This window comes from Struthio camelus, chromosome 3 (assembly GCF_040807025.1).
Source record: "Struthio camelus isolate bStrCam1 chromosome 3, bStrCam1.hap1, whole genome shotgun sequence".
NCBI lineage: Eukaryota > Metazoa > Chordata > Aves > Struthioniformes > Struthionidae > Struthio > Struthio camelus.
Window position 1 is genome coordinate 12,210,853 of NC_090944.1, and position 23,203 is coordinate 12,234,055.

Here is a 23,203-nt window from a genome sequence, read left to right on the forward strand (position 1 = left end):
CACTGTGGAGTATTTATTTCAGCATTACAAAAGGAGGCAGTAATTCACATTTTCGGGCACATATCCTCGTGCGCACGCAAGCCCACATAAACCCTACCAGGGGCACCTTGCTGATCCTGCTGCGCTTCTTTCAACAACATTTTCACATCCCTTCTTTGAGTGAACAGGAGTGCATTCTCTGTTAGAAATAGCCACATATTACCAGATGCCAGAATAACTACAAAGGTGACTTAACACCTCTTTCAGGATGGGAATCTATGTGGAAATTTATTGCAGAAGGAAAGCGCATGAATCTGTTGTAGTCAATACCATTTGCTATTGACTCCACTATACTCAGTTATGTGACTTTTATTTGGAAATTCAAGTTCCACGCGGTGGCTGTGCCTACCTCAAAAAACCTTTGTTTTTCACTGTGCAGAGCAAGGGGACGAAGGAGAGCTAATCCTCTCTCCAAAAGCTTTTTCCTGGAGATGAGGATGTGCTTATATGCTGCAATTCCCTTGCGGCCACCACCTTCTCCCACTTAGACTGGGGCTGTGTCTGCCTTCAGTATACCTGTACGAGTATAACTACATTAGCAAACCCTTTTGGAGTAGATATATCATGTGTTCATGAAAAACTTCTTCATCTAGGATAGATTAAACAGTTCCTTCTCCCCAACGGTGTAGATATATCAGCTAAAAGATTAGGGTTTTTTATTTATTTTATTTATTTTTCTACTTTAGCCACAAGTTTTGTTGGTACTGCTATGCTATGTAGCTATTTTTTCCCCTGCTGTGCTCAAAAGCGCATTTACACCAGCAATTTTGGGGAGTTTTTTTGTTTTTTGTTTTAGGATAGAGCAAGTTTCAGTTGGTTTAGATCTGCAACTTCAAGTTTTTGTTCTCAAATTAATTCATGAAGCAATTCCTTGATACTAGTCATTAAAAACTATTTGTTATATTTACGCTATTTATGCTATCGTTAGTTTTAATATTGACAGTAATAGTGCTAAATATATGTCATTATTACAAAGTTTGAAAAGATTAAAAATTTCTGTTTTGTTGTGAAAGTAGTCTTTTAACAATCTGTGTAATAAGCAATGCTGTCCCATTTTCAAATAAATATCCTTTTCAGATTGATCTTATTTAGCTAGGCACAGCATAAGTATATTTTTCCCAACAGAGTTCTACCACAATTCCCTATAAATTTGCAACAGCATGTAAAAGTTCTTACAAAACACAGCAGATGAATTTGCAAAACTGGCCTACCTCAATGAATTTGCTTTTTTTTAATCAAAAGAAAATCAAAAGTGTGCAGTGAGGAATTCGCCTTTTTTTTTTTTTCAACGACTATAGCTTTTTTGAGTGACATTTCATAAGGAACTAAGCTGGAAAAAATATATACATGTTTATCTTCTAATGCATGGTAAATCCACTGCAGGAAGAGTGAAATTGCAAAAGATAATACTTCTACTTGCAAGTACCTCAAACTTTTTGCTGTATTCTAAATATATGAATTTTTTAGTGACTTTTGAAATGATCACATGGTGTTTTCCATGGGTGAAATCATGAATATCTGAATATCTGTCAAAAATTACTGTTCGAAATCTGTACCATAATATTTCCGGAAATCAAAATAAGAGCATTTGCAACACTACTATGTGTTTAAATAGATTATTTTTTAATAATCAGCGTGAAAAAAGAAACTATATTATCTATTTTTTGTCCATTTTGTTTTATTCTGCATGCACACACCTAAGTGACCATCCTTGAATAACATTAGCAGAGGATTAGAAAAGCCACTGAAGCACTCAAAGGTAAGAGGTAGAAATGCTACTTTGCCACCTGTGCACATATGCCTTCTTCCGTTGTCATATGCATTTTTTCCTTGCAAGCTTTAATTGCCTGATTGCCTATTCTTTGTCAGAAGATCCATTGCTCCATGAATGGATGTTGTTCATGCAGTTAATCATTAATCATTCTTCTATTTTATCCAATTCATTCAAAATGATGGCCAAAGTCTGTTCTACATTTAAAAAATAAAATACAAATACATACATACATACATACATATATTATATATATATGTAGAATTGAATAGCATCTGTTCACCTTTAGTTTCTCTTCTGCAAAGAGCAGAGATTCATCTCTGCATGAAAAGTCTATTGATGATGCCCATGTGCTGTTTTTGGTTCATTTTGCTATTATACGTAGTGTCTAAGCCTTTTTTAATCTGCTAACTCTACCAATGAGTGAGATGCCATTCTGATGACTTCCATTTTTTGTGTGTGTAGTTTTCTAAGTGGCAATATATTAGCACAGGTCGGCTAGAAAATACCTTTCTTCCTCTGAGTTGATCCTTGAAATCATAAAAAAAAAGTCCTTCCTTCTAAGCAGCAAGCTGGCTCAGTAGGGTTTCTTTTTTTTTCTTTTTCATTAGCTGGATAATCAACTAGAAGAAGCTATTAGTCAGGTAGGTATTTTGCCAGGATGTTCACAAAATAAATAAATAGGCTTAGAGATCTAGTCAATACAGTCAGGGAACACTAGACAATGGTTCAGCAAAGAAAGATAAGTATCTACTTTAGGATGAACTGAATTCCTTTCCTGAATTCCTTAACTGGATCTCCACTGACTAGAATGTAAGCTTAGATATTATTGTCATTTATACTCTAACATTATAGACATTGTATACACCTAAATGTACACCTTAATTTTAGTCTGAAATCCTCTCATCTCTTTGCATCATGTGGCCATAATAAATTTCATTTAACATTGGCAGTCCTAAAGCTGGATTTACTCTAGCTTTGAAACACAGGTTGGGAAAGACATGCTACCTGTAAACAGCTCTGCTATACATAGCACATTTCTTATGAAAGCTGGATAGAAATGTAAGGAGCATGACAGCAAACGTTATAGCACTTTGCTGCATGTTATGATTAGGTGTCTTAATATTAGCTCCCAGAATTTCACATAGCACTTATTTAGTCATGAAGGCACCAGCTAACAGAGTAACCAGAAGACCTTACTGCAAGCACACCCCTTTCTTCAGGAAGGCTGCAAGTTAATGAAGAACAGCTTGGATATCTTAGCCATCTAGCAAACAACTGCTGAATACCAAATACAACAAGTGGCTTGGAGAAGCAGAGACCGGAATCAGTGCTTCTTCTTTCCTGGCTAGGACTCCTGGTCAATAAACCACAGTGTACATTTCTTAAGGTCTGCTTTCCTTGAGGCTCCCTAGGTGGTTGCTCAGGGCCTGTCTTCGACAGGAAGGGTAGCTGTTCCTTCTCCTCACCTGGAATGGATTAGATATATGTGGTTAAAGCAAGCTGCAGGGGTATGGGAAGAGCAGGTTTAATTTTTTCTCAGGCTATAACTACCCTGCAACTCCATTCCTGAGCTTCCCAGGACAACAGTATAACCACGGGATCATTATGTAAAAGATGAGTGTTGGCAACTCCTCTTCTGTTAGTTGTGGAAACATAGCTCTCACTATCCACGCCCAAAGCTTTGCTTTAGAGACTTATGCTCAAAAGAAAGTTTCTGGCCTTGGATACCAGTTTCTCAGAATTCCCCAAAACCAAGGCAAAGAAACTGTTTCAGACCAACCATTTCCCTCGGTTCTTCCAATTAGCTGGCTCAGCTGTTTTACCACTAAGTGGATACCTAGCTAAGGCACTTAACTTTTCCGAAGTTTTTGCAAGCTAAGCAGGCTGAGCTATCTGTTGTGCAGGGAACATAGATACCTCAATCTACATGGAGAATTTTGGAGAAATTGGCTTTAAGGTGCTCTGGTGCTGAGCATGTCAACCTCAAGTCCCTTTTGGGATTTGGCACATATACCCTATTCTAGACCTTCTGAAGTCAAAATGAAGATGCTCACTGCATCACATAGATTTCAGGATAGACACGCGACAGCAGCAAAGTGTTCCTGTTCTTTATTGCTCTTTGCAAAGGGGGACTCCTATGCCCTAACTCATCATATTGGGGATCTTGAGAGAAAGTAGCCTAAAGCAGAAACTCATGCATGAAACTCATGCATGAAACAGGCCAAAGTAGTTGTCTACAGGATGAATCTATCTACCTACCTCCTTTTTTATTGTGGTCTTGCATTGCAACTGCAAGGGAGAGAAGGGCCATGATGGGCATTGCCCCATCCATGTGGAAGAAGGGATAATTCTTTACAATTCCAGAGGGCAGCACGCTGCTCAGTGGTGAAGTATATTTGTCTATGTATGTACAAAAGTGCTCTCAATCACCTACAGCATGATTTTCCTGGACACCTTAACTACACAAGGAGGTCATTCTTCACACAGAGTATAGTAGAGCAGTGAAACTTTTTACTGCAGAGTCTTGTGGATCCTTAAAGTCCACAGAGGTTGGACAGGACAAGTTCCTGGAAGAGAAATTCACTGAAGGCTATTAAATAGAAAGTTACAGTCCTGATGCAGCCCAGACCAAAGTTCCTTGAAGGCTGGGAAGTGTCACCGGGTGCTAAACCTGTTGTTATACTATCCCTCAGGTATTCACCGCTTGTCGTGGTCAGAGGCAAACAGATGTAGTTAGCAAGATGAACCTTTGTGTTTAGACTCAGAAATGACCAATCTTGCGTTCTTATGTTTAGCTTGGGTCCATTAGCTTTAAGAAATAAAAATGCATTAGAAAAAAGGGAAATATTTTTTGTGTGCGTTCCCTGCCTTCAGTCATGCTGTCACACCAAAGTATATCACATTGAGACTATTGAGACTACTGAGATTCTGTAAGTGGCTGATGCCTTTCCCTTGCACAGGGCCTAGTTCAGACTAAGGTTCAGTAAAGGTAGAATAATTCTTTCAGATCCCCAAAATTCAACTCACTAGCTAGAAATAAAGTAACACAAGTTTATGCCAAATCTTTCCTCTGTTGTGCTGCTACAAAATGCAGAAATGATCCTTAGCCAGTGGCAAAGCAAGGATAGTGTTCACTGACATAGGTTTTAGTTGGTTTAAATAATAGTGCCAGCATCTATAAAGTTTTGAAAAAAATAATAGTGTAAATCATGTTCCATTTCATTACTTTGATGTTCAGCAAAACAAAGTTAAAGCATCAAAAAAGTAACAAACAAACGAGCAAGCAAGCAAGCAAACCCAACCGTAATGGGACTGTTTTTCAAACCAGTTAGCATCAGACATCTGTAGATTGGACTATGCTAATTTATCTGCAATGAGCAGCAGTGCTGTGTGGTGATACAGGTCAGATATACTATAAGATGATGGTACATGAGCAACGGGTGTGTTTCTTATTCACTTTCATGAGAAGAGAAAAAGGAGAGAGGATAAACCAACGGAGTTCAAAAACTCTTGAATGTTATGCCCTGAGCTTTTGTTGTCAGAGAAGAAACGGACAGGGTTTCATCTGAAACAGCTGCTACCTACTGTCATCTAATAAAGCCAGCTGAAGACGTAACGTGATTCAAAGAAAGGGCTAAGCAAGAGAGATCACTCACAAGTTTTTATATCAAGAAGTTAAGAAAGGGGAAAAAAGGAATGTGTTGTAGGAAGGATCAACATTTCCTTCTGTATCCAGAAAAAAAAGCTGCTTTTTTTGTGTGGAAGAGCTCATACTCCTAGCCTTGATCCAAAAGACGACGCTGTGTGACAGGTCTGATTAATAGAGATTCGTATCAAAGGCCCAGAATGTGCCTACATTCATCTCGAGTAAGAATAGAAAATAGTTCTAAAAGCAGAGAGAGCCAAAGGGACTTGTAATGCCCTTACTTGACTTCAAGGGAATTTGTAATGAGATAGCAAACGCTTTTTGAGTTGCTGGCTCAAATTTGACCCGGGTTATAGAAGCTGAACTTTGCTTTCACTAAACGTTTATTTGATGACCTACGTTGCATGAAATGACCTGTTAGACTCAGTTCCTCGCAGATAAATGGCACATCACACAGCTGGTATGGACTGGCACTCTTGATGACAGTCTTTATACAGTGAGCATGGAAGATGAATGAGCAGTCTCTGTGCGGAGTTTTTCGCTGTACGGACAGTCCCTCCAGGTAGGGCCAGAAGGGATGTTCACACGTTTCATTTTTCTGCCCTGCTCTGCTCATATGTCACATGCAATCGCAGCTCTGCGAACCAAGAAAGCAGAACTCTTCCTCCCTCAACACCAAAGCAATGGGTATCACGAAAAGAAGTTAAGAAAGAAGGAAAAAATGGGACTGTATCATAAGAGGGATTTATATTTTCTTTTGTGTAGCCAGTGGAAAAGTTCCTACACCTAGTGCTGATCCAAGAGACAAAAGTAGTAAACTGCAATAGCTGAAAGTGTAAGAGCCAGAGGCATGTGGAAGGCTTATTTCCAACTGCACAAACCTGTGCAAACATAGCTTTCATTTTCCTTCCTCCTAAAATTCCCTGGTAGTTTTCGGCCTCTAATTCTCCTGAAATTTCCAGGTAAAACTGCCACAGACTACCACTTGGCTGTGTGCTGAAACAAGTGCTTTTGCATGCTTTTAGCATGAAACCTCATTGCTGAACTCTGCCGAAAAGTCTGGGAACAGAGCCACCGGTCAAGTGACGCTGGTCTAAGGTCCAGTCTAAGGAGATCTGAAATGAGCTGATTTTTTGGCATGGCTTTGAATTTCCTTCCAAACATTTTAGGCAAGTGTAACAAAAAACAAGGAAACAAACCAAAAGAGCAGCCAATAGTGGAACCAGTGTTATTACCAGTGAACAACTTGTTTTTCAGTCTTTATCTGTCATAGAAAAGATACGACAACTCTTCTTTGTGGCTTGTTCCTCCTGGGATGATTTAAAGTCACTGTGGAAATACACACTAAGGTCTTTATCTAGCACTTGCTAAACCAGATAGAGACAGGCACCTCTGGAAGATGCATCCTTCCATCCATCTCTCTTACCATCTCATGGTTCTTGTCTCTCTCCAGGGTACAGAAGGAGCATCACTAACAATTCCAGAATACACACCTAACTTAAAGGCAGCTGGAGTGCTGTTACTTGCCTGAGACAGCCCAGGGAGCCCAGGGAAGAGGTCTTAATCCTGCGCCTTCACCACAAGATCATCTCCCTTCCTGAAACTGCATTTACACGTAAGGAGCAGTGGCATGGTCTTGAGTGTTTATCTTTTGGGAAATTAAGATAGCGTATAAAAAGTCAGAGAACTGCCAGTATGATCATCTCCAGCTTTATTTACAATCAACCCTTCCTTTCAATGAACTGCATTGAAAGAAGAAAAGTTGCTAATTAAAGCTCATCCAAGTTCCAGTGACTAAATCGCATTAGAAGAACTGAAAATTACTTCAGTAGACCATTCCACCACCTTCATGTCGTAGAATTCCTGTGTGTTGCAGGAGTGTAACCAGTGCTTTCCAATGAATGAAGCACATTTGGTGCTGGTTTTATTAGGCTGGCATGGTTTTACTTCCACTATTTTTGTACCAAATTGAGAAATTAAAAAATGGCAGTTGAGTACATTAAATTACATGTTTAGGAAACACATGGCTCTACTGCATTTGTTAATAGTTAAGACTGAAAGCAAGATTTTAGTTATTCCAATCACACTAGGGATTTGGGGGTGTGGGGAGGTGCTAATGCACACATGGACCACTCTGTAATCTCATTTCACTTCTAACTCTGTGGTGACAAATTAACAATGCTCACCCCATCAGATGGCTGCTCCGCAAAAAGGAATTAAACACTGTGTCAAACATCCCTGCAGATGTTGTGACTAAAAGTGGATTTAGAAAGGCATGAAGCCTGGATACTACTGCAAGTTGCTGCCTTCTGCCCTCCCTGAACTTCTGTGTTTCCTCTTTGGGACTATGAAATGGCTAGATGGGTCAGATCAAATGTGAGGTGGGGAGAAGAATATGTAGTAAAAGCACCTTCAGCTATTCCAGGAACAAAGTGCAGGGATTCAGGACTCACTGGGACACATTTCTTCACAATCATTTTCAAGGTCTTAAGATTCAGGGTGGGAAGGAGGGGAACTTCTCCTTTTTTTTTTTTTTTTAATTTTCTCTAGCCATTTTCCAGGTCTGTAGTCAGGTTGCTACAGCATGTCCACTGCCTGGATACAGTCCCTCAGCTGACATATGCCATGTTTGAGTTCTCAGCCAGCAGCCGGGAAAAGAAAATGGCATTCTCAGAAATCAACAGTGAGAGAAAGTCTACCTAAGCCTACTTTGCTTGAGCATCAGAGCTTTAGGCACTTCTTCAGGAACATATAAAGCCCATAAATATATCCTTTGACGTCCGATGTGCCAAGGATTCCAGAGGCTTCACCGCAGTTACTCTGAACAAGGGCTAAAATAACGTGGAAGTCATGATCACTTTAGCCAACCAACTTGAACTCAGTCCGAGATTTCTATATAGGCTTTTTAGTTTTTTTATTTTTTGTTTTTTTTTAATGTGATAAAGTAATCCAGAACCAGAGTGGCCTTGACTTTCTTGCTGTTTTAATCTCAAATGATCCAGTTTATGATTATGTCTGCCAGGACTGAGAACATTCTTTTTGTAGTGTGGAAGTATCTAAGGCGTTTGGATGCCTAAATTCCATTAAATTTCAGTGACGTCAGGATGCTCATGTCTGAATGAAAGTCCGTGAAAATCGATCCAAATTTATTAATATGCTTAGATATATGTAGACAGCTATAAAAGGAGTCTACATTTATTAGTTGTTTAATTCCTATTTAATTGCTATTAAAAGAGGCAATAGCCAGATAGTTCTTCAGAAGCAGTTGTGAGCCCGCTGTAGGGAAGATTTTTTTTTTAATAGTAAAATCAACTATTTAGTTATTGGATTAAAAGTTCAGCTTTCTCAAATGGATTCCAGTGCAGTGTGGGCGTAAAATGTCCTCACAGCGTCCTTCCTCAAGGTCAAGTGTTCTACAGTAGGTGCCTTCTTGTAAAGCTTGTTTCTGGTTACCGTCCATTTCTAGAAGCATAGAATAACTTTGGTAGGAAAGGATCTCCAGAGGTCATCTGGAATTAGTGAATGGAGTTCCCTTTACATCAAATATCCTCAGACGAGAGCCCTGGGTTAGGGTTAGGGAACTTTGCAATATGAGTATAGAGGCAATGTCACGGCTCTCAACTGTGCTTGATTTGAAGCATTTATTAATTTCTGGTGTTTTATAATGTCTTATCTGTTGAAACCTGCTCTAGTGTCAACTGCATCTGTCACCAGAATGCCACCCGGTAGAACATCAAGAGCCCTCTACCAGCATAGTTCAGTATTATTCTGCTATTTTAGAGACATGGAAGCTGAGGCACAGACCTTGGCCAGAGCAAACTGAAGGCCATGGAGACGCCAGAGCTGTAATCAGATGTTGGAACCAAAAAGCCGTTGACTTCTGACTCTGTATCATGAACACAAAAGGATCCTTGCTTGGCTTTACTCACTGAACAATCCATCGATGAATTAAAATTTAGACTATATCAAAAGAAAAGGAAAAAAGGGAAAGAATTAGAAGGGAAATGGAATTTTTTTAACCAAATAGTTAAATAGTTGTCTGAATGGGCAGAATTGAAATAGATTCAGATAGCACAGGAAATATGCACCCATTCTTAGCCCCTAACTAAATTCCCCCTAGGGGACACAAGTCTCTCAGAGCTTGTGTGGGCTGTTTCAGGCAGCACTGCAAAATCCCAAATCTTCCTTCCCTCCTACTGTTCTCAGACTGCTTTCCCTTCCTCCACCCATCGCTAGAGAGAAAAGACAATTGTTGTAGGCCTGTATCAGAGGCACCTATCTACGAATTGTTGTAGGCCTGTATCAGAGGCACCTATCTACGTCTTCTTTCTTTTTTTTTCCTTTTTTTCTTTTCTTTTTTTGGACATTGCGTCTTTGGAGAAGGAGAGGGGGAGGACAGGGATTTGTAGTGGTGTGGGCAGTGGAGGAGGGAAAAGAGGGGGGAAGAAGAGAAAATGTTTCCTTTGGCAATTCTGTTCTGCACTCGCAAAGGGACTACTTTCCTCACGGTTTATCCCTCCTGACAAGTACAGGCACTTTGGGCCCTAACTGGATGTGAACATTGTCAGAAGGAATTTGGGCTAAAGGGAGGCATCTGCAGTTCTGTTCTTATTGCGCTCGGTGCTGGAGCCACTTTTGTGAACGTGGCAGGGTGGCTGGTGGGCAGACACCAGTACAGATGGGAACTTCACTTACTGTCTGCATCACGGCCGACTATCAAAGCAGTCACAACGCATCAGTTGTTACCCGGCCGGTCTCCCTGCAACCTTCACTTTCAATTTCAATCGCCCTGACATCCCCAGCTCACAGTGAGCTTTTTTTCATATTTAACCACCGCTGCAGTCCTACTGCGAGAGCGAAGGGGCGGCTGGGTTTCCGCGGCGTGGGATTAAACCTCCGATCTTGGCCAGTTGTCGGAAGAGAGGGGCAGTCCAAGGGGAACTGTGTGACTGCCCTCCATCTAAATGGGGGGGGGGGGGAAGCAGGAGATGGGAGATGAGAATATTGGGCACCTTTTTTTTTTTCTGTACAACTATGAACACCGAGTGAGTTGGGGGCCTGCTGAAAAAGAAATGTACCAAGCAGGCACTCTCCCAAATCGTAATTTAATGCTTGAGATAATCCTATTGTGTCAGCTACTCACCGCCAAAGAACTGAGGATAAATATAACTTTAAAAAAAAAAAAAAAGACAAGAAAAAAATTAAAGGGATGGCAATTTGAACAGCTTAATGTTTCTTCAAAGGCTAAGTGATGGAAAGCGGCACTGAGGTAAATTGACAACTCAGAATTAACTGGTTGCTGGCGCGGCTCAGGTAAAGGTTTGATGGTAACGTGAGCTTTCCAAAGTGTTTCCAAACTGAAGTATTATGAAAAGGTAAATTATGTTTTGTATTCATGACTGAAAGCATTTTATTTTAAAGCCGGTGCTGCCGATGCTGTCAAGGTGGAGATTCGAGCTTTATGTACAGTGCCTCTAGCCTTGCAATGTGAGTGAGGCAACATGACAGCTTGTAATAAGTAATTTTTATACAGTTGCATTTATCACTCAAGTAGGCTTGGCAATATTAAACACAGACCTTAAAATGCTGCAGAAGAGGAAGGACAGGGGCTGCAGGCCATATATATTGTGTGTGGTGCTTGCGTGCGTGAGTGTTTGTAACTTCTTTTTTTTTTTCTTTCTCCAGGCCCGTTCCTGTTAATGTGGCACTTTTTAAGATATGCACCGAAATGCTTCCAAATTGTTAATACATCACTGAAAGGTTACAAATGAAATGACCCCATTTAGCCTAAAGGATGTTATTTTAGGCTTTAATGAATTAGACATTGCTACCATTTTTAGGCAAAAATCAATTGCCTCAATTAACAACTTTGCACAAGTCCAAATATTTACAAAATAAGGGTCCAGAAACCCCCAGTCTTTGCTATGCTTTCTCCCTCCCTACACTCTTTCTTCATTAACATCTTAATTCCCGCGAAAGTGTGAGGCATCAGCTCTTTCTCTGAGATTGTGAGGGCCTGAGTGTTGACAACTTTCTTATTCTTTAGAGGCTGCTCTTTTCTATTTCATCGGGTTTTCTTTCTTTGTCATGAATAATTCAGTGCAAGCTGAGAGAAGTGGGGGATGCCCATTCTTATGGAAAGAGTTACAGTATTTTTAAATCTTACCTCACCTGTGGAAGACGTTTTTTTAAAAAAAAGATTTATTTTTTGGTAGTAAAATGAGAAGTGAGGTTTGTTCAATTCACAGGATTCATAGGAACTCCAGCTTGAGTCTGAATCAAGAGGAATTGAAAATCTCCTAGCCAAACGGCAGAGTCTTTTTAAGCTTTCTGTGCACAGCCCTCCCATATGGTTTGGTTTCCACATCTGCTGTGAGGAGCTGCAAAGGTAGGTGCATGCCAGCAAATTCAGTAATGTAACATCGCAATAATGTAAGATGGAAAGCAATGTAAAATTGAAAAAAAGACCAGTCTTTATTATTATTCATATGACCCAGCTGAGCGAATTATGCATTTCCATTGGGAGGTATGTCTAAAACAGGCATCATGGCTACCTCAGGCCATTGACTGTACGGGCAGATGAGGATTTGCAGCTCTGCGTGGTAGTGTAAATTGCTCAGGTCTTTCTTAGACATACAGTCTATAGCAGTCGAGGTGATTAAGCTGGTGAGCCTTCTGGATATAGGTGGAATCCAGATGTACCAGCTGAGTCTCCCAGTGCTGGGCCGGCACTGTATGTATTAGATTACGTTCCCACTTATTTTAGTGCCTTATAGTTTCAGATTTTTGAAAACATGGAATGAAGGACAACCACTTGCTAGCGATCATGTTTCTCAGTCAGGTAGAGGAGTAAACTGAGAAACACACTGTGCAGGATATCTCCATATAGCAGTGCAGAGTCGTGCAACAGGGTTTTGGAGACTCCATATACTGCAGTACAAGTTAAAACTCAACAGCATGTGATTGGCTCCAAGGGTGTCTGGACTATCAGATAGAAGAATGAAGGAGCTACTGGTTTTGGCTGTTCCATTCGCTTGTTTGATACACTTCTATCCAATCATGATGTTAAATTGAATGCTTCTAACATCAGTGATGTTAAATTTAATTCATATATCCATCTAACCAGCACTGGTCTGATGAGGACATTCCATGACTTGTTGGTTTTTTAGATTTCCCAGGATAGTAATGGACGGTGGCATTGACTTCTTAGTCTTTGCTGGAATGTGAGTCCCAAACTCTTACAAAAAGTCTCTGGATAGAGATGATGCCACATATACAAGGGTGGCACCTACTTTGCAACAGTCTGGATTCTAATGAGTGTCAAGTGAGTGTCTGGAGAGAAAATAAAAAAAGAAGCAATCAAAAAATGTAGGGATGTTTTCACCTGTTATAGCTTATGTGAAGGAGGCCCTAAATCAGAAAAAAGAAACCGATCTTCATACAATTTCTGTCCACACCCAATTGCACTCTCAGGATCACTTTGTTATATTAATAATATGCTGAAAAATAAGCTATATTTTTTTCTTATTTATTTTTAATACACCTCTGTTGCTGAGTTCAGCTATTCCTTGCTTTGGCTGAGGCTACTAGAAAACGTCTGCATCTGAGTCAAAAATAAATGTTTATATTTCCTGACCTATATAGTGAATATAAGAATAAGCACAAGGAATCAGCTGTGGCCATGGAGATTCAGGTTAGACATTAAGAAAAGAAAAAGGTAAATAAACTTCTAATAGCATCTAGAGGTTGCAGTCTTCAGTATTTCAGATTTTTAAAAGCATATTAAACAGACCTCTGCCAGAAATGACAAAGGTACATTTGATTTTCCTAAGAAATGCAGTGGAGTAAGTGACCTCATCTGGCAGTTCATGGTCTGAGTTGGGAACTCAGGAAAGGAGGCTTCCAAAATCTCAAGACAGTTTGGAAAAAGAAGTTACATGTGAAATAATTTGTGGCAAAGCTGGGAAGACTTTGAAGGTAAGGTTTAGTTTCCTGAACTTTAAGATGTTTGCAACGCCCGTGATCATATCTGAACTATGAACCCTGAGGTCCCCTTATAGACAACAGAAACAAACAGGTAGTTTAAAGATGCCATTATCTGACCTTTTTAAATGTTCAGCTTTGACTGCATAAATCTCATCTCAGATCTTTTTCTCTCTTCCTGTCCTCTCACTTTCATTACAGTACATATTTTCCCCTAAAATCCAATGTCTTTCTGGCTTTCTGTTACTAACCTGTAGTAATATGACTGATGTCATTAAGCCAGTCCTGCAGATATATGTGCTGACCTTACTCTATGCAGACCATCCAGCTGAGAATGGAGGGATAGTCTGAAGGTGTGAAGCTTAGCATGGTCATAAATGTTGGCAGCTTGGCTGCTAGGAGAAGAGTTGTAACTGGAGAACAGACTTCCGTGATGATTCTCTTATATTTATGTCATCCTGTACTTCCTTGGAGAATCTTGATATGGCAGTGTCCCTGATATGCAGTGCAGCAGCTCCTGCTATATTCCTTCTCCCGCTCTCAAACAACGGAACCCATGTTCAACAAAAAAGGTTTAGCAGCTTCAGAAGTCACTACAGCTTTAGGAAAAGTGTCATCTTTTCTTTAAAAAGAAATAAGCCTAAATGCTGAGCATTTGTATGCAAATAGTTGGTAGCTGAAACATACTGCATAGAAACAATTTTGACAGTATATAATCATCTAGAAGTCAGAAGTCTGACCTGATGATAAGAAGAGCCATGTTTTAAAACAAGACCTGAAGAACTGTATGGAACTTCTAGTTGCCATATTTGGAAGTGATCAGAAAACAGGAAACAGCTCCTATTTTCCAGTATCCTCTCAGGATATCAGTATTTCAAATAATTTCCCATGCCCTTATTTGAAGGAATAATTACTCTATTACCGTATTTCAGATGAGCAGGATTTTGACATTTCACATATTAGCCAAATAGCCATGAAGAAGGCAATTACATGCAATTTGTATTGTGTTCTACAATCAAAATATAATATATCTGTGACAGTAATGCATACAGCTTGTTCACCTTAAACAGCATCAAGCTGGAGAAATTCTAATGGATTCTGACATTTGGCAGTGTTTGTCTATTCATACTGTGATTTCAGTCCTCAGAAAGAGGGTGAGAAAGGGGAGTACAATTTTATTCTGAGGAAACTGTTAACTTTCTTTTCTCTTTGATAAACAGTCGGCAGTAAAATTCTTAGACTATATGTCTGAGAACTCTGAGCTGATAGATCAGTTGTATGCTAATCTTAATTCAGCTTCCAGGTCATTAGAAATCAATTTTTCCAGAAATTTAAATATCCATCTGAAACCCAGGCTCCGAGGAGTCTATCCAGAGTGTCTTTTAAGGGCTTATTGCAGAGTCTGAAAAGAGAAAGCATAGCTGCACCAGCACTATGGAACAGGGTCCCCCTGGTCAGGGCTTCTTCCATCCTCTCCTATCCTTCTCTCCAGGGAGAGAGAAAAAAATTTTACTAATAATCACGGAATGAAGAGCACTATGGAAGGATGGAGGAGACGGGTAAGGCAAAAGCAAAATTAGGCAGGAGGTGTGCTACCATTTGCCATCTGTGATTCTGTGATCTACATATTACTACATTTTAATGTTCTTGGAAGTCCAATAGCTATTAACTGAAAAGATGTATTGTCTCTTTTTTTCCTGAAATTTAGATCAATTTACTTTTTCTCCTGAACTGACTGAAAAATTACAACATCCTTGGTTCATTTTTCAGCCAGTGCCTGTTGACATTGTTACTTTAGGGTAAGGTTTGGTCTATGGCACATGAGAGCAAACAACATAGCTTCAAATATCCTTTCAGCCTGATTTTCAGGTACCATATCGGTGGATGTCATAAAAGGGTCTTGAATCCAAATAACGCTAAAAGCAGAAAGCCGTTGCTGGTAGTTACAGCTCCACAGTGCCAGCTGCTTCCGATAGTTTGTCGTAAAACCATTCCTATCCTAGAATCATCATTTTAAGACTATCTCACTTTTTCTCTTCTATCAGTAGAACATCTCATACAAAATATTTCCCAAGCAGATTATACGCAACATGCTAATAAGCAGTGATTGCTCTTGAAGAACCTTTTTTGCTTCCCAAAAAAACGGCAGCACACTGGAAGTCAGTTCCTTCACCACAAACACAAAACGGACTGTTTTACCTTGATTTCACAGACTATATCCATAATTTCAGCTTCATAAAAGTATATAATGTACTTATATGTAATTTAATATAGATTATATCTTTCTGTCCAACATTTCAAAGTACTTTGAGTATCAATATATCAAACGATGCAGCATTACTTTAATAGTCTATGCAATTTGTATTCCAGATGACATACTTACTCTTGCAGTAGAGTATAGTAGTACTCTTATAGTAGAGTTTGCACACCTGGGTGATAATATCTGTCTAGAGAACAAACCTAGTTCTTCAGTTAATGAGCCTCTGCCGTTGTTATAAGCACTTATGACAAATGCGTCTTGACAATTAATCAGGCACAGAAAAACCTGAAAGAGATAACTTTCCTACGGTGGATGTGAATTGTGTTTATTTTTCCAAATTGTAGATCTTCGCAATGAAAATGTTTACAAAACAGCTAGCTACATAGACTTTTGTGTATATATATATATATATATATATATATATATACATATAGAAGGAGAAAAAATGGCACATTTAAAGCATATTTCACTTGAACATAATGATGAACTGTATCAAACTCAAGAACTATATCTTTCTCTCCATTTATTTACTAGGCAACTGAAGCGAGTTAGACTTTATGTAGGTCTGCGGTATAGACCTCTACATTTGGAAAGACAAACTCTTCCTTATAGCTTCACTGAACTGGAGAAAGATGGGTATTATACAGGGAGAATCAGGGAAAAAGGAATCACAGGAGGTTACATGCTTTTCCTGAGGGTACGCAACAGACCAAGAAGAGCCTGAGGAGTACAAAGTCGGATTGACCAATGTTGGCTTGACGTTCTTTTTTTTTACTGCAACCACCAAACAGTCTTCTTCCTTATGTTCACAACAATGCATTTATTCCTTGTATCGCCCCTAAGCTAAAATTTTCCAAAGGAAAGAAAGCTGAGATACTTGAAATATGATGGGAAACTGGGGGTGATCGACCTATGTTCAATATGATAGAATTTAAATGAGCTTGATTTCAAAATAGGCTGAATATTCTCCTATCTCTCAAAGCAGAATTTTTTAGGATGCAAACAAGCAGTTACATTACACAAAATGAGAGAAGCCAATTCTGTGATTAGAATCATGGGATTGGTACTCAGGAAACCCTGGATCTGTACTTGCTGCAAACTTGGTAAGTTCTGGATTCAGATAATTTAAAGAAGATGTTTGTAGCGTACTCGTAAATTTGTGCTGCTGTCTGATCTCCCACTACAGTAAAAGGAAATTCAGACTTGAGTCACTTGCCGCAGCTTAGGCATCTCTAATATCATTTTATGTATTCTGTGGTACCTAAAACGTTCACAGAGTCTGGCACATACAGAACCTTCTGGAGAAATGTACTTTTCTGAATAGCAAGAGTACTCTTGGTCATCGTTTAAGGGCAATTGCCTAAGCAGAGGTATCCAGTATCATTTTAGGTGCTTTGGAGCATCACGCTTGGCTTCCTTTGCTGCTCCAGAAAAGTGCATGTCTCTTATTAGTCCTAAGTCTTATCTGCCAGCCTGATCCAGACGTCTTGGGTGCGATAACATGTCTCGTATGGTACTGCACACTTTGGTAACAGAATCATGGTCCTATCAATAGAAATTAAGGTTTCTACTTGCTTTGGCTGGTGAGGCCCTAAAGCACTCTGTACATGAGCACCAGTCTCTGTAAAGGGATTTTGTGATGAAAATACCATGAAAACTTATAAGACATTCTGATACCATACAGGCGGCTATATAATGATCAAGAATAAGGGATAGAAAGCCTTTCATATAGAAATAATTTTTCTAGACTCAGGGAACACACTGTGTAAGCCACGTGAGCAGCTCATACATTCACATGTGTAAGTAGTATTCCTAAGAGAACAAAGGATGTTCCTGGACGTTCCCATCGCATTACAAAGCTGGCCTTCCAAGAATAATATTCCTCAGAATAAAATAATTATAAAACCACAAATGAAATCAAAGCAATGTTGCTGAAAGCCTTAAGCACGACAGTTTTACGAGGCATGTAAACATAGCAGCTTGGTAAAGACGTAAACTATTACACTGTGCCCTTTAAAATCTCACACTTCAGAAGCCAGTGGAAATATGTTGGACTCAAAATGTAGGTAGATAAACACTGGGACATACTCGAGTATGAAATTCTGTTCCTTTTCTTTTAGATCTGTGTGAACACATGCAGGCTCAAATGAGGGAGAGCAGATAACCAACTGCATGCCAGAAATGAGCAGGCTGCTTAAAGCTACCACATAATCGGTGAAGCTTTAAAAAAAGAAGAAAACAGCTTGAGGCCTTTTCTCCTTGTTCCTCCAAAATGTGACATCATTGTATATGACACAACACCTTGGAAGGAACCATATGGGGAAACGCAGACATGTTGCTAACTAAATGTGAGCGCTTTCGCAATGAAAAAATCTCATTGCTGGCCAAATCCTGGATGGTCTCATAAAAAGTGCAGCTTATGCAGTGGAACTGACAGTTCTACTTCGAGGACATTTTTCATGTTTAATGCTCTTTTTGTATAGCATCTAGAGAGGCAGACCAAGAATATAATGCTATTTTTCATTCAGATCTAATCAGAAAGGATTGATTCAAACTATACACCCTGAAACACATGAGATATTCTGATGCAGGCTTTTTCTTGACTTTTTATAGAACTGATCCTTCAATCTCTAGGGTCATTAGTCAGTGGTGGTTCTTCCGCTGATTTAATGAAGATATATGCTTTCGGTCTCTCTTTCAATGTCTCTTTAGGTCTATCTTTGTAGGTCTTTTTTTCTCTCATTCACTCTTTTTTGCCAGACATTGACCATAATGCAGGTTTGGAATAGAATCTGAATTTTTCCACCTTTCAGGTTTGGATATAAAACTGCTGTTTATCATCTCCATCATCATCATCATCATTATTTTTATACTTTTACACTACTTAACTATCATATTAGAGAGATAACTTAATACTGCCTGTCTACTGTCCTCAATTCAACAAGAAATTCTGCGACATAAAATTGTGCGAGTTAGATCTTACCATACTATGTTCAGCTAGTAACTTATGGAGAAATGAGGAAAGACGCAAAGGCACAAAAAAAGAATGCTCTGGGATAGATTCATGCCCCTGGTATTTCTTTAACTAGAGAATATATGAATATGAAAATCTTCTGTCCTTCACCTTGACTTCTTTAATACTTAATAGCTTATTAGAAGATCCTAGTCTTATTTAGATAAAGTAAGATAATAAATATTACAACTGGTATGTATGAAGGAATTAAAAAGAAATGCATCCAAGATTTAAAGTTTGGTCTTGTAAAAACTTAATTGCATACACTCCAAATGGCCCACTGATTTTGCTAGGGCCGCTCACGGTGTTTAGTAATAGTATCTGAGTGAATGAATGGTTTTTTACAGAGCTGTGACTAAAACCTCATAGCTTTATAATTGTGTCTTCAGAGTGAATGTTCACATACACCCACTTACAAGCATCAGACTCCAAAGTTATCTCAGATGCATCAACAGAAGAGTAGATCCTGATAGCCTTAGTTTGTGAGTGCTAATAGAAGAGAAAAGTATAAGATTAAAATGAGGAAGTTGTCTGAACATGTAGATATCTGCGCATTTAAAAATGATGAGACCTGCATTTAAAAGTTAACAGAACTTCCCATGGAGCACAGCACTTGCATTTCTGTGAGTACTAATGGGATGGGAATCAGGAATTTCTCAGAGTTCCACTACGAGATACTCATTCTTATTTTGAGCCCCTAAACTAAAAAAGAGATCGGACTCCGATTCAGTAAACATATTCAGCTTGGCTGAAACAACATAGAAAGCCATGTATATCATTGGAACTACTTCGACAAAATTAGACATTTGGGATTTTTTTCCATCATTAGAGACTACACTCTCTACTTAATTTAAATGACCCCTCTCATGACAGTGACTCACTAAAGTACTTACTTAATCATGTGCCTGATTTTCATTTAAGTCTGTGACTAAATTCCATTGAAATTAGCAAAATTTAAGCATGCCTTTAGGAGTTAAGCACGAACTTAAATGTATTATTGGTTAGGTATGTTGTTCTGAATTATCTTTGGTGAGTTTTTATGGTTTAGGATCTGGAAGATGAAAGATACTAATGTCACTTTACAACTTAATCATGAATGCGGACACACACAAAAATTCAACAAAACCAACTGAAGACTTATGAAACCAGAGAGTGTGGGTGTTCCAGAAAAATGTGACATGATGGTTCCAGGTTATTGGGTTTTGTGTAGGACTTTTTTTATCTACTTATTTGGCTTTTTCCAAGCAAAACTACTTAGATATACACTCTCCTCTATAAGCTCATGTATTCAAACTAACACAGCTTCAGTAACTGTAGGCCTACTGCATCTCTGGGGTAAATGCATTGCCTGGAGGGATATATTTGATTCATAATGGCTAGAGCTGAATTATAGTGAGTGCTGAAGTCTTTTTATGTTACATCTGAAAGTTCATTGAAGTTATTTAGATCCAGATCCCTCAAAGGATAGAAGTACTACACAGGTTAGATTTATGCAGCCAAGTCCAGGTAGGCAATCCACAAAGTCTGCCATAAAACATAGGTTCCTCAGCTTTCACCGGTCATTTTCTTTGGATGCTCAAGGATCTCCTACTTGTCCAGAGCCAGTACAGGGAGGCTACTCTGTAAACTACTCAGTTTTAATCTCAAATTTAACATCTGAGATATTCTGACATTTACAAAGTGGGTAATAACAGATCTATATTCCCTAAGTAGTCTGAACTGGTAAGCATATTTAAGCATATCGTGTATGTTGTGGACTAGCTATTTGCAAAGCAGCCCTCCAATTACAGCAGTTAACCAGGAAACAGAAAATCTGAATTCGAGTCTTTACCTGACCTAAAGTAAGATCTAAAGTGAGGTTAAACCCACTTCCCACTTCCCAGAAGAGTGCCATTGTCTATATGCAATAAAGGCACTGTAGACTATTTGTCCCATGTGCTATTGGCATGGAACTGGATTAGGAAATTGGGAAGACTGGCGGGGTATGATTGTAAGAAATCAGGGATTTTCCATCCCATTTATTGGAGTTGTGCCACTATTTAGAAGGGAGTGCAAACTTCTGGGGCCTGAAAAAGAACAAGTCAAATGGATCATAATTCAGTAGCCTAGTGATGAAAGAGCTTACCCAGTTATTACCAAGTCCTAGATTTTTGGTTCCTGCTAGCACTAGTGTTCATGCCTTTTGCATTAAATTCTTTACTGCATTAAAAAAAAAGGAAGATGAACCTGAATTTAAGACAACCCCTGATTTTTGTGGGAAAGTACACAGAATATTTTCATCTTCTGTTCAGGTAAATGTGACAGTTAGAACTTCTGGGAGAACCCATGAACAAAATAAATGAATGACCACTGGGAAATCCTGCAAAAATTGAAATATAAAGATGTAAAACTTTCTTTCAATTAAAGGAATTACTAAGGAAAAACGAGAATAAGACAAATTTATTTCAAAGCGTTTCTCTTCAGAAAATTCTGAAATAAAACCTTAAAATTTTATTTTAAATTGCATATTATTTATACTTCTTTTATTTTCTTAGCTATTTTCTTCCATACCTATTAAAAATTATATCAGAATTGAAAACTCAAACCTTAAAATGAAATTGGAAATGAAGCTTTAGAGTTCAAAGATGAGTATTCTTCCTTCCCTGCCAGGCCTCCTATAGACAGCCTAATGCTTCTGATAGTGAAATTTTGTGATCCTAACCCTGAGGTTTTCTGAATCATTAAAATACTATTTTCTGGCCTCCACTGGTCTATCCAGGTGCAAGATGAAATCTGAAAGACTAATCTATCCATTATTAAGATCACCTTATATATCACAATATAATGTTACACGTGCAAGCAGAAATTGGGATTTCACGGGACTTAATGATTGACAGTCATTTTCTGTGAGAGTTTAGAAATGAAAAGACAAAAAAAGTGTTTAGAATGAAAATTAGAGATATAAAGCACTGAAATCGCTCACCTGCTATTACTTTATTTTGAATTTGCAAACAGTATGGCAGAAAAACATCTATATTATACCCTCAGATGATGAATCTTTGGAGAAGATGATTTTCTGAAAGGGAAGTTAAAATCTGGAGTCCTATATCTGTACTCAGGCATTTATTAAAACGGTCTGATTTTCATAGGAACACAGGACTGAAAGGGATGCTGCTCTCAGATCAACGGCTCTAGTCACCTGTTCCGGCAGTGTATCACATCATCCAACACCTTTTATAAACAGGTCATGCACTTAAAGAGAGAATTTTCTGCTTCTTTTAACGTTATTGTGGGGAAGTCGTCCTGGAATTTCATTCTTCTGCTAGTTGCAAATCTACTTTTAATTTCCAGTTGATACATATGCATATAACTAAGAATTAGGCACATACTTTTTCATATTAAAGCCAAAAAAAAAGTGTGTTGAAACGCTTTTTTTAAGAGAAAAGGAGACCAAATTTACAGACTGGTTATAAGAACTTGAAGCCCCAGGGACACATTTTCAAAATGGCTATGCATACCTCTTCTGAAGGGCTGGGGACAAGCTGGAGTAAAGTGACATGTATGGTGTGGACTTTCTACCACAAATCATCACTCGTTTGGGAATTTCTGCACTGTGCTCCACTGCGTAACACTGGTTACGGTTTAGCACATCTCCACAGGAAGATACAGGTAGCCACATCCCAGCATGGCCCATACTCTACCCAAACACATGGGGGACAGAATCGGTGTGAAGGATGGTTAGATATATATAAGTGTGGGAGCGCCCTTGTTAATGCATCCGGCTCTCGACTAGATTTGTCAGTGGGGACTGCCGGAAGTCATTACCTCTGTCTGCGTACAAATGTTGCTGCAAGTCCACTGTTTGGGGAAGACTAGATGTTTATTCCGAGTTTCCACAGAATCTAGTCAGCATGATCCTCTGGCATGACGAGTAACTATTTTCATTGTTATTGTCAGTGTAATAATATAAAGTTCCAGCTCAAAAAGTAACTTAGAATCTCAATTCATTCAGGTTAACTGGAAAATATTCACTTCAAGTCATCACTTTTGAAAATCCTAGTATTTTTTACTCCTGACTTTTTCCTTTCCCCCTTTTCCAAGCAAACAGCTGCCAAGCAAAATACTAGACTGTGTTATGTGACCTAACCCCAAATGCTTCTCTTCGAGAGAGTTAACGTTACTTTCTTTTTTCATTCTTGCTACTACCCTACACTGACTAAAAAGAACACCCAGGTTCAACGAGTGGCAAATCATTACAGACCATACAGTGTAATTAAAAAGCACAGCCATTGATCAGCTATGAGCTAAACCTGAGACAAAAAAGAGTGAGAGACCCAGAATAGCTGGCAAAACTTCTCATTGAATCTGTCTGAAATGGAAGATGTTCTCCCTGGAGGCATGGAGCGTGGCCCATTGTGCATTTCCATTAGAGATACATACTGACTCAGAGCATGCCATTGATGTTGGCCTATTTATGAAAGGCTGTTGAAAGAGGTTTCAGAGTTAATT